The 10,316-nt window shown below is 32.6% G+C and overlaps 2 long non-coding RNA genes across 2 annotated transcripts; one reads left to right on the top strand and one right to left on the bottom strand.

The window, feature by feature from the left end:
* The first annotated feature begins 1,269 nt into the window (after positions 1 to 1,269).
* On the top strand, positions 1,270 to 6,063 carry LOC124435821. The gene is made up of 2 exons (XR_006945165.1): positions 1,270 to 1,472; positions 5,526 to 6,063. It is a non-coding gene; the product is annotated as an uncharacterized LOC124435821 (long non-coding RNA).
* On the bottom strand, positions 4,335 to 6,306 carry LOC124435827. The gene is made up of 3 exons (XR_006945170.1): positions 6,222 to 6,306; positions 5,108 to 5,113; positions 4,335 to 4,345 (listed from the first exon to the last, which is right to left on the bottom strand). It is a non-coding gene; the product is annotated as an uncharacterized LOC124435827 (long non-coding RNA).
* Between the last annotated feature and the right edge of the window lie 4,010 nt (positions 6,307 to 10,316).

Below are 10,316 nucleotides of genomic sequence, written 5' to 3'. Positions count from 1 at the left end.
TGGCATCTCCAGTCATGGCGTATTGATGTAATCGTCCATGAAATGAAGAGAATTCCTTAGATCCCAGAAATAATAGACAGGATGCTATCTTGACTTGTCATTTCATAAAACCAATCTTTCTCCGTGCATCAACTTTCCCTAAAGCCTTGAAAAAATGATTTAGTTTACACTCTCGGCATTGGCCTTTGCTTTGCGATGACATTTTGCTACAGCTAGATTTTCAAGCAAAGAAAAGTTTTCATGGCAAAAAACCGATAATATTTACTTTATGAAAGAATGTTTTATGCAGTGCGGTGTTTGAAATTAAATGAAGATATGATCTTCGCAATTTGTTGGACAATTTAAGCAATTGTATCATGAACCTGAAAAATTCAGGTAACTCAACGGGACTCGAACCCATTATTTCTGCGGTGCGAATCCATGACATTTAAAGATCATATCTTCATTTAAATTCATTTAATATTTTCTTTAGCAGCATATAAATAAAAACAAGCAACGGAATTATATAGGAAATGTTTTGAAATATTTACAACGTACACGAACTACAACAACGAATGTAGCACAAAAAAAATTACACGCGGGATTAAGTGTAGGTCTCGCTTTGCGAAATCAGCACAACGACATGACGTAAAACGTCGCGTTTGAGCACGCTCAGATTCTTTCATCCAATCTAAAATATACTAGATGGCTATGATGATTTTTGAGAGCATGAACATGTCGAGCTATAAGCGTAGAATAAGTTCTAGTTGACAAACGTAGCTTAATATATTGTTTACATTCTTTCCAAATAATTATATGTAAGTAAAATCAATCTTTTAAAAAGCTACTTGTCATCAACTTTGACAATAATAATGTGGAAGTTATTTTGCGGGAAATTTTATTGACGGCTAGCTACGCCACTGTATGTGATAATGATATCTCCAGTCATTGATAGTCATTTAACTTTACTATGTAATATCATTACTATTGGTTTTGCATTATGAACTTTTGGACTTTGACTTATAGAAATTTTTTTATAATTTAAGACTTAAAACATATCACAGAATAAATATTACACAATTGGAAATCTTTCCATCGATTTTTTGTCGTTTTGTAAACTTGTACTACAGCGCTCGTACGTTTCTTGAACATTTATTTTATATGATGGATTTGGACTTATTTTAAGAACTTACTGCAATACAATAGTAAACATGTCATCAAACCCACATGACAACCATGTCACATTTACAACGAAAACGTGACGATGATCATATGAATTTTTAACAGGTACAATGATTTTCATATGACCTTTTATTTATGACTTTCAAACAATTGTGTTCAGTTGAAACCTTTATTATTGATCATAATTTGCTACAATGAAATCCTTCCTTTTCATCGTGATAATGGTGGCCGTGAACATCTCTCTTGGAAATTCATATTTTCAACGGATAAAAGGAGTAACGACAGAAATATCATTGAATGGCAACGACAAGGTTTGTTATAAAATATAAACAACAACACTTAATTCTTTGGGAAAGTTTTTGTCGAAATGATTTCCATGCAGGTTTATGTTTATGTTTATGGTTTTTGACAAATACCGAAATGTTCTTTTGTTATGGCTTGTCTGTCGTTTTTATGCATTGCGTTTTCATTTCCAAAGCTTCTTTATTGCATGATGTTAAAACTTATCGCTTTGGACTGTGAAATGAAAAGTGTTTTGCCATTTTCTTTTAGTTATTGTTGCATATTTTGCTACCGTGCTACACTGCCACAGTGCTATACTGCTTTACTATCGAAGGGCCGTGTTAAATAATTAATAACCATTTTGCATGTTTGCCAGCAATTATTGACTTGAATTTCAGCCATGTTGGTGGCGTGATACAAAAGAATAATTTATCTGTGCTATTTTTGGCACCAGCAGACATGGGCGAGTAACATTGTTTGGTAAATCTCAAGAGAAAAATTGCAAGTAAAGATCAGCTATTTGTTCTTCCTTGCTATAGATTTAATCATAGATTTGTTCTTCCTTGCTATAGATTGTGCATGTTCGTTGCATTTATGAAAAATATGAGTACGTTTTTTTGGATGTTCAATCTCAGTTAATGTCTGGCTTTGCTTTTACAAATCTTTTGCGTAAGAAATTTAAGTTAAAAATAAGGATATGACATTATTTTTAAGTTTGGAATTGTTTTTGCTTTAACTGATATTGTGTAACACAATAGTAAAACCCAAAGGAGCTGAATTAATGAGATCTTTTAAAAATTTTAAATGCAATTTCATTCATTGGGGATAATGACTGTACCAAATGCATAATTATTTATATCGTTTCCTGTTGCTTTTTACACAGAGAAAAATAATTTCATAGAGTGTTTTTGGTAACGAGCTGCCATTCTGGCATAAAAATCCATGTAAATGCATTTCTACTTGGTAAATGTTGAAACTTTGAAATAACCAAAAATATATAAAATTTTGATGTATATTCAGATACTTTCAATCGATGTCACCGGAAAACAAAATATCCATGTATAAGCCAGTAGCTAATACTCGACAAAAGTTTAATTATGCCTATTTTCCAATCTCATTACGCTCTGATTATGCACTAAAATCTTCTAATTTAATCACCACACCCGAAACGAAATTTGTGACAGTAAGTATTTTTTCTTATTAATAAATAATTTGAATTTTTAAGGGACAGTGGCGTAGTTAGCGGTCTAGCTCTTCCAGCACGGCAAGACTAAATATAACAAAAAATGAACATAATCAATTCTAATAATTTAAGGTACACATAAGAACACAAGTAATTTTAAGACAAAATTTTAAAAAATTTGTTTTCTCTTTAGTATCAAGTTAGAAAGATTTTAAAGGGTTTCTTAGCAGCAAATCTGTTTTTAATGCAGTTCCTTTTTCACTTTCTCGCATGCAACTCGACTTCACTCCTGCCATTTATGAGCAGGAATGTCCATAATAAACACTAGAGAAAATTTGACCATTTTATTGGATAATATTCCAGTGTCTCCTTGATATTGCCTTTTTATTCAGCTTTATAATCCTGCCATTTGAAATGAGGAGGAAAAACAGTTGTAAATAAATTATAATAACTACAAAAACCCTGCAATTCTATTGGTTAATATGCTAGTGGTGCTTTATACTAGCATTTTCAAATAAGCTTTATTCTTGAATTTAAAATAGCAGACTATCCAATATTAGGGAGAAATTAATACATTATTTCGAACAATGAATTAGGCAAAGTAGTATTGTTGTTTATCAAAAACCTATCTATATTATAATACATGTGCGAATTTCGGTTATCGTAAAGGCATCATGTATGATATACCACGCATGAGTGATTCGTTGTTGTAGTATTTTCGTCAAGCAGCAAACGACAGACTTGCAATTATCGCAATTATAAAGCAACATGATCTAACTTGTTTTATAGTCAAATTCAGATGTGAATTCAAATTGGAATATTTACAACCGCTCTAAAACACAGCTACGACGATGCCCATATGCCTTCGAGTAATAAACGTTTGTTTGCATGTATTATATATTAAAAATTAGAGTTACAAAATTTGATAAATTTGTCTTGAGAGCTGCTAAATACCTAAATCGTCTGTACTCTTCGATGTTATAGAGCATGCCCAACTTTTTTAGCTAGATACGTCACTGTTACGGGATATCCATGGGGTTAGGGTTTGTGTGGAGTTCATTATGTATTTAAAAAGCAACAATCTTAAAAATATTGAGAATTAACAAGCATTTAATGACTTTATTGAGTTACCATGTTTGGATCGGCTGATCACCGACACGATTCCGTCTTTAACAAAAAGCATTTTCGCAATGTTCTTAAAGCATTAAATTTTAACACTCTAGTAATACCTCTCGAGATAAAATACTCAAGACTTTCGATAAAGTGTCTCATATAACCTGACTCAAAAATGAGAATTTTTTGCGAAAATGAGAAGTGCCAGTAATTTAGAATATTTCGCAGCAGCACGATTGAAATGAGGTATTTAAAGTGATATACGACAACTTTCTTTAAATTTTGTAATGTACACATGTTTCGGCAAAATTATGCCATCGTCATGCCGAATAACCTGTAAATGATTTACATAGAGTTCATTTATAAAGAAATATGATACATAACATGTGTATAGACAAAAGAGATAGATGTGAAAAAATTTATTACATTGTTGTGATTAAAGGGCTTCTTTAAGATTTATCTACGCGCATTACTTCTATTTAAAACACAAAGAAGCAATGTGCATCAAAAAACTTAAAACTAATCTCAACAAACAAATTCAGAATATCAATACTAGGCCCTTGAAGAAAGAGCTCGAGGTCTTTACGAGAATTATAGGAGTGGTATCTTTTTGTACAGACTGAGCCCGTAAGGCGAGATGTCTGATTTTTTTTAGTAAAGACTGAGAAGCGAGGTTAGTAAAAGGCTTATTATATGGCATTATTTAACGTTAAATGGAACTTGCTTTTATTTTCATCGTTGCTGTTTTGCACGGGTTGACTTTCACTTTTCTAGTTTTTCTCATTAAAAAAGAAATCGTTTCAAATTGTATCGTCAAATTGGATAGTTAAACTGTTTTTCCGAGTGTTTTTCCTTCGAATGACATTTGCAAATGATTTTTTGTTTGGTTTATAGATTCCGTTATTCTTTTTCAATGTAGATCGTCCAGGTTGGTATAGCCTTGAGAAGGACTGTTGTTGTTGTTGACGACCTTAGCGGTAGTCATCTTCAGAGTCAAAAACTACAACGTCATTTGACTCTGAAGATGACTACCGCTAAGGTTGTCGAAACGTCAGTCAACAACAACAAAACAGTCCTTCTCAAGACTATACCAACCTTAACGATCTACATTTACAAACATGTAACGATATTCCCGGGTTTAAACCATTTACTTTATAACGTTATTCAATTACTAAAACTTACAAATTTTAGGCATTGTTCTGGCCATTAAGAGGACATTAATTTTGACTTGTATCCGGGGGCGAAACTAGAACGCTAATTGAGGTGTGTGAACATTCATATATGCAGCTCTTCTCAACTACTTTCTTTCGTTGGGGTGTTAGTTTTAAACGAAACCAGCCTGGCAGAGATAAATATAGGTATATTTACCACCACCTCCAATTAGAGTTCTAATTTCGCCCTTGTGTTTATGTTTTCTACACTCATTGTGACAAATAAGATGTTGTGGCCACAAATTAGAAAATCTAGTACGCTCCTCAAAAACTATATTCTTTAATTGAAAGTAAATGGACCTTCCTCACAAGGTTTCATTTTAGTCTGTCGACTTCCTTTCTTCAATAAAGTTAACTTCATTCAGCTACCAAAACTAAACAAAGAGACTAAAATTTAACTGCTTTTCGTCGCTGTTTTTCCATCTTATTTATATAATTTTACATGTCATCATTTAACTAAACATGATTTTTAACCTTGTGTTTGTAAAAATAGTTTGATTCTCTATCAACTATGGTAGCTTCTTTACTCAAACTTTTGAGTTATGTAAACGAGCTATTGTTACTTTATTTTACAGAATTTAAAGAAGATTCGATGTTCAATAAATGCATATTGTGAAGACTATCAAATGTGTTGCCGTAATCGACAAAGTTTACGAGGTTATGGTTGTTGTCCAGTTAGATATGCACAATGCTGCAATGGAGGATATTGCTGTCCACGTCCATATACTTGTTCACCTGTTATTGGTTTATGCCAGATTCCTGTACCTCATGCAATGAATTATTGATGGAGTGCAGTGTTGATGAAAAGCAAAACATCGCTGTTAAAATTTATGTTTGAAAGATTATTACTTTAATTATACTTATAATTAAAGAGTTATTACCTAATTAACTAATTGAAACTTATTTCGGCAAGCATGTGGGTGTTACAATCTCATTTTCTTTATCTATGAAGAATTTATTACCAAGGGAAATTATATTTTGTCCCACAATTCAACATCTGGAATATTTTTTGGTTTGATAATATTATAGAATTTTCTGACATAGTGGAAAAATGAAGCAAATTATTGATTTCTTTCAATGATCCATTAAAAATTACAATTGGTTAAGTCAAAATAGTTTGAAGGATTTCTCACAAAACCAGCATAATTGGGGCAAGTTTTATAGCTAAGAATGAAATTGCATAAAGTATTTTCGTCATATACAACGTCATACGATTCGCTAAATTAAAATTAATAAATAGCACAAGTAGGTCGTTGCCTGCAAGTTTTGACATAGTTAGAGGCATGGGTAAGCTTAAATTCAGCCTACGATTGGTGAAAATCATGTTTTACGTGATTTTGCATGTTTTTGAGCATTCGTTTTTACAAAACTTCAGCGCTGATTCGTGTAGAAACCCTTCAGATCAAAATTTCCTTATGCGTTTGTAAGTTTAATTACTTTTAAAAATCATTATTAATACGGGATACTATTGCTATTACTATATGATAATAATACATAATAATAATGATGATTATTATTAACATAATAAATATTAATACGGGAACGGTATTGTTTCCACATTGTGTTAGCAGGTAATCAAGCAAAGTTAAAAGTACTTTTCTTTCTATTTACGACGAACTAGTAACGTAATATCTTACAAAAACTATTCCCTGCAGCATTTGACACTTTATGATAGTACAGAGTGAACGGATGAGGATGACTTATTGCAAATTCAACGATTAAAATTTCACTTCCAAATTCGTAAAAGACAGCATTTCTCGTAAATTACCATAAGGATTGTAAATGCCATATCTATAGATAACGGATTATAATGTGGTTTATCAACTAGAAAATATATCTATAATTGTTGGTTTGTGGTTTATCATCTAAAAAATATATCTATAATTGAAATTATATCTTTAATGTAAAATCGTTTCCCATCAAGAGATGACGTAAAGCTGCACATGTAGTGCGGGTCTTATATACTTCTGGGTTAATTCAAATCGCAGTAATAAACTTTATCATCTATTAAGAAATGATCTCTCGAGAGACCAAATTGTGAGGTCTTATGCAATTCATTACGTTCTGCTTTTCATCATTTCTTAAAGATTTTATCTTGTCAAGATAAGCCTTTAAATGGGTGACAATGCATAATCTTGGATCAATAGGCTATGCTAAAAACTCCAAAGGTTTCTGGTGTGTACAAATTAACTGGAATGTGTTTTAATTTTTTCTTTATAACAAAAATGATTTACTAATTTCTCCCTTTCTTGTACTGGGTTGGATAGGGTCTCCTCCCACTGTTCAATAAAAAAACTTTAGGGATAATCTTGTGTTGGGAATAATATTGTGTTATGAATAATATTGTGTATATTCTCTGATGATGTCTTTAGAATAAAGTCGAAACACGTAGCCATCCTGAAAACTACTATCGTGGTAAGAATTTCTCGTCTATAACCAGTTTAGAAAAGATTTGACTTCATTCCGAGTGGGCTTGGTAGCTCAACAGGTAGAGCGGCGTAATAGTTCATGAAGGTGCGAGTTCAAGTCTTATCCATGTCACATGTTTTTCATGTGCATTTAAAAAGCCTGTTTCAAATAACATTGTGTATATTCTCTGATGATGGCTTTGTTGTGGCTAGGTATAGTTTCCTCTCTGTGATTGTGGTTAAGATAATTTATGTCCGCTACCTTATCTGAGATGGGTGCAACAAAACCATCAGTAGGTCTAAAGGAGTAGTCTATAACACTAAGAAACCTGTCAATTTCCTTCTCTAAATCATTCCTTCGAAGAGGCTAATAGCATCAGCCTCACAAGGGCGCACTGAAACAACGAATTCCCTGTTAGATGAATGTTGAACTTCCCTAAAGCTAGTGTAAGTGCTTCCTCTAAAGCTGTATGTGTTGCCCCTCTATAACTTCCTCATCGATTCCGCAATGCAGTAACGCTGTCAGGAGCGGATCCAGGATGATGCCACTGATGCTAATGCATCAGTCAGATTTTAGATGTTGCAAAATTTTCGTTTTTCAAAAACTTTCAAAAGTGAAATAAATCAGCAAAATGTATACAGTTAGCCCTATGCATTACTAGTGAATTAATTTAAAACGTTTTCCTTCAGTAAACCGATGTTTATACATGGTTAAAAAATTTACACCAAGTATTATAGAAATGAAAACAAATTCAGTAAGATATCCATTTAACCGACAATATTTACCAAAATATAGCGATCGCTTAAGCAATGTTGACAAATATGTAATTATATTCTAAAATTAATACAGTCGTGAATAAGTCCAAAGAGTTCAGTATCTTTACGTCACATTGGGGTGATAGTGCATAACTATCGTCACGTTGGGTGAAAAGTGCATCAGAAGTGCAACAGTCCCGAGTATATTTGGCCGAATTACCAAACAAGACGTCATGAATACAAATGTTTTGTTGCCTACTTTGCGTTGGGAAACGGCTGCTAAGTAGTGCACTAAGCCCACGATCAATTGGAGTGCATCAGTAACTGATGCACATAGCCTGCGGTACATTTACACTTGGATTACGGATATATCTATATTTTTAGTTTTTGATTTATAATGGCAGAATTTGTGCGAAGCAACTTCGATCTTTGGTCTCTGTTTCACAAGGAAAAGACTACCGATATTGCCATTATTAGAGGAGTGTTTCAAACAAGATTGTATGAAGCAATTTCTCGTATGAAGCGTAGGGGTCCATTTCGAAGTGGAACGCAAGTAAGAGATTTGTATTCTGAGCTTCTTATTCCCAAGCATATAACTAGCACATGGAACTTGCAAGGAGAGTTACGAGCTATAAAGTAATTTTCAAATTTGATTATGTTTTGACATAGTAATGCATTGCCATTGTCTGATCGCATTTGCGTGATGTTGTGGTTTTAAAGGAATTTCTCAGTCCCATCTAGCAAATGTGTATCATTATGATACATAATGGCTTGATTTCATAATGGCATGAAATTGATAACCTAACTGATAATCAATGTTAGGTTAAAATTTACACATGATATAACGATAAAGGAACTTGATATAGTGCTTGCATGTGTTAACAGGCCGAACAGCACAGCTTCTGATGAAAGTATGAACTATGAAAATATTGTAATTTAAGGAAAGTGTGATTTCTCATAATACTGATAAATTTTATTAGTGATATAATTTTAATTTTAATAAAAATTTTTAAAACAATTTTATGAAACAATTTCATTATAAATTTATACAGATTTTAATAACGAAAACAACAATCTGTTGGAGTCACAGACACACAGAAGTTTAAAAAGTGAATGATTTATTGTAAGTGATCCGCAAACGAGTTATAATTTATATTTACTCAATTTGCAAAATATCATAATTATCATCACAAAAGATAATAAATAAAAATTGCACATATTGCACATTTAAATACCGAGTATCTAATAATTTTGATTTCTTCCATGTTTATACCTCAATAGGTGCTAATTAATTCTATGATTCTGGGTAATGCGTGACTTCAAAGGATTGTATCTTTCATGCATCCTGTATTTAGTTATTTTAATGATAGGCAGTAAATTAATAGATTATTATAATAATAGTAATTTTTCTGGATCTCGTTTGAGTTGAGATCACCCTCAATGAACTCCTCTGATAACAGTCTAGGCGTTCGCTTTATTAAACATTTCACTAAAGAAATTTTTTCTCTGTGTGAAGGAAAAGAGTCAAAGCGTTTGTAAAAACCCGTAAAAGTTGCCTTGCAGTGAATGCTTCTAAGGAATTGACCATTGCGTTTATGGACAAGAACATCCAAAAACGCTAAAGGGAAATTTGATTCATGTTCACCATCCTAAAAGAATCTCTACCGGTACAACTTTGAAGCAATGTAATTTATAAATATAAATGGGAGTGTGATGCTCGCTATGTAGGTAGAACGTCTCAAAGGTTGGGTGATAGATCGCATTGACTTCCGCACCGGAGAAGCAGGCAACTGCTTCTATACCTGCGCTTGTCATGTTGATATTAATTATTGTTCATCAGTAAATTGTGAAACACTATTTAATTAATACAGCATCATCTGCCCCACTTAAATACATAACCATGAGAACTATAACTTCAAGATCAATTGAAATAAAATGGAAAGCACCAGATATCAAGGATCAAAATGGCATCCTTTTGCTTTATGAGGCCACTGTTTATGAAGAAATGTAACATTCCAAAGTCAGAACGGTTACAATCTCGTCTTTATCTTCAAACACTACTGTTTGGTAAATGAAAAACTTGAGTCCATACTCCGATTATATATTTCATATTAAAGCTGGAACAATTGCAGGAGTTGGACCACCTTTTACTCTACACAATCGTATTGAGAGGATCTTTAATATTGTCATTTGTTCGTGTTA

This window comes from Xenia sp. Carnegie-2017, unplaced genomic scaffold, assembly GCF_021976095.1.
Source record: "Xenia sp. Carnegie-2017 unplaced genomic scaffold, XeniaSp_v1 HiC_scaffold_16, whole genome shotgun sequence".
Lineage (NCBI taxonomy): Eukaryota > Metazoa > Cnidaria > Anthozoa > Malacalcyonacea > Xeniidae > Xenia > Xenia sp. Carnegie-2017.
Note: the sequence above shows the minus strand (reverse complement) of the source record. Positions and strands in the feature narration are given on the sequence as shown.